The following is a 2,500-nucleotide window of genomic DNA, read 5'->3' as shown; positions in this document are numbered from 1 at the left end:
GGTGGGAGAATCTTAATTCTCTGGAACCCTGCTACTGTAACTCTAATTGCTCAAAGTGAAGGAAAACAAGTTCTCAACTGCTGGATTCGTCATAATGCTACTAATCTGCTATTCCATGCCTCATTTGTCTTCGGCCTCTACAAAAAAGAAGATAGATAGGATCTTTGGAGCTGCCTCGAATCTTATGGTAATGGTCTCAAAATCCCCCTGGCTCATTATGGGAGATTTCAAATGTGTCCTTAATCCATCTGAGAAGATCGGTGGCAGAGACTACAATGCCTACTACTTGAAAGACTTCAATGAATGCTGCCAAGCACTCAATCTGGCTGACCTTAACTCCCACGGCTGCAAATTTACTTGGTACAACAACTGCCCCACATCACCTATTTGGAGCAAATTGGACCAAGCCATGGGGAATTTGGAGTGGTTCACATCCATCCCTCTTTCAACAGCTGCCTACATGCCTTCTGGCTTCCTCTCAGATCACTCACCGTGCATTATCACCATCGGAAATCAAGAAAATTTGGGCCAAAAGATGTTCAAATACTTCAATATGTGGTCTCAACACCCTGACTTCCAATCTATTGTGAAGAATACTTGGGACATCCACATCTATGGCACAGAGCAGTTCAAGGTGTGTAAGAAGCTGAAATTACTGAAACAGCCCCTCAAAGAACTTAATTCGAAAGCTTTTAGTCATATCTCGTCTCGAGTGACACAAGCTACTGCAGATCTTGAGGAAGCGCAAAATAACCTTCAACAAAATCTTGGAGATGAGCAACTGGCTGAAACTGTGGCTCAGATGTCCAAAGGAGCTCAATTCCTCGCCAATGCTGAGAGAAGCTTCTACACTCAAAAAGTTAAATGCAACTACATAAAAATGGCGGACAGATGCAACAAATTTTTCCACGGGGTCGTCAAAAAAAGATCAAAGCAGAATCACATTGCCAAAGTGGAAAAACCTGATGGCTCTTATACAACTTCTTATTCTCTCATGATAAGAGAATTCATCGATTTCTATGAAGATCTGCTGGGAACAGAGGTCAATTGTCAACCATTGGATACTCATATTGCAAAAAATGGCCCCACTATCTCTAGAGAACAGTCTGACCTGCTTACGGCTGAAGTCACCAACGAAGACGTGCTGGCTGCCCTCAAAAGTATTGGTGATGACAAATCCCCGGGCCCCGATGGTTACAACGCTCAATTCTTCAAACAATCATGGAGCACTGTGGGAGAATCTGTGTGTAAAGCTGTGAAAGAATTTTTCCAAAATGGCCGACTCCTAAAGAAGCTCAATCACACGGTTCTGATCCTGATCCCAAAAACATAATTTGCTTCCAAAATGAGTGAATACAGACCTATTGCCCTTTGCAATATCATATATAAGCTTATCGCTAAAATCTTGGCGGCTAGATTGGAAAATATCCTTGAAGAGATCGTGGATAAAGCTCAGTCTGCTTTCATTCAAGGGAGATACATCACGGATAATATCCACCTTGCCGAGGCCCTCCTTCGTTAATACGAGCGAACCAGATCCTACCCCAAGTGCCTCATAAAAGTCGACCTAAAAAAAGCATATGACTCTCTGAATTGGAGGTTCATTGAACAGATGATACAGGCCCTCAACTTCCCTCAACAATTCAGATCTTGGATCATGGAATGTGTTTCTACGACTTCATATTCTATCTCCATCAATGGCAGAATACATGGCAATTTCATTGGCCATAAAGGTCTTAGACAAGGGGACCCCCTATCTCCCTTTCTATTCGTTCTCTGCCTCGAGTATTTCTCTAGATTGATGAAAGTCAGAACCTCGGACTCCCTTTATAACTTCCATCCTAAATGTGCTGCCCTATACATCACCCACCTTGCTTATGCCGATGATCTGATGATCTTCATGAGGGCGGACGTGGGATTTGCTGAAGTTATTAGAGACTGTCTTAAAGAGTTTGGCGATACCTCGGGTCTCGTGGCTAGCATCCAAAAAACCAATATATTTACCTTTCCTCTTCACCAAAGGCACCTTTCCATTCAAATACCTGGGGATTCCCTTGGGAGCTTCCAAGCTCAAAACTAGCCAATTCTATCCTCTATTGGATAAAATCAGAACCCTAATCAAAGGATGGTGCAGCTCCACCCTCTCGTACGCTGGCAGAGTGGAACTCCTTCGAACTGTAATTCAGGGAGTTGTTTGCTATTGTCTCTCAATTTTCTAACTACCCTGTGAAGTGATCCACCAAATTGAAAGAATGGCGACTATCTTCCTCTGGAACTCTAGGGTGGCCAATGTTGGGTGGAATAAATTTGTATTCCTAAGCAGGAAGGAGGTCTCGGGCTCAGAGATTATAAAATTTGGAACCAGGCCGACCTGTTGAAGGAACTGTGGAAGATTCACTCGAGGAAAAATACTCTTTGGGCGCAATGGGTGAATCTAATTTTTCTTGGGCATGAAAATATTTGGGATTGGACTCCCAGAAATGGGCCCCCTCCATTCCTT

The sequence above is a fragment of the Erythranthe guttata genome, chromosome 1, assembly GCF_056151865.1.
Source record: "Erythranthe guttata isolate IM_541 chromosome 1, IM_541, whole genome shotgun sequence".
NCBI lineage: Eukaryota > Viridiplantae > Streptophyta > Magnoliopsida > Lamiales > Phrymaceae > Erythranthe > Erythranthe guttata.
This window is presented reverse-complemented; position numbering follows the sequence as displayed.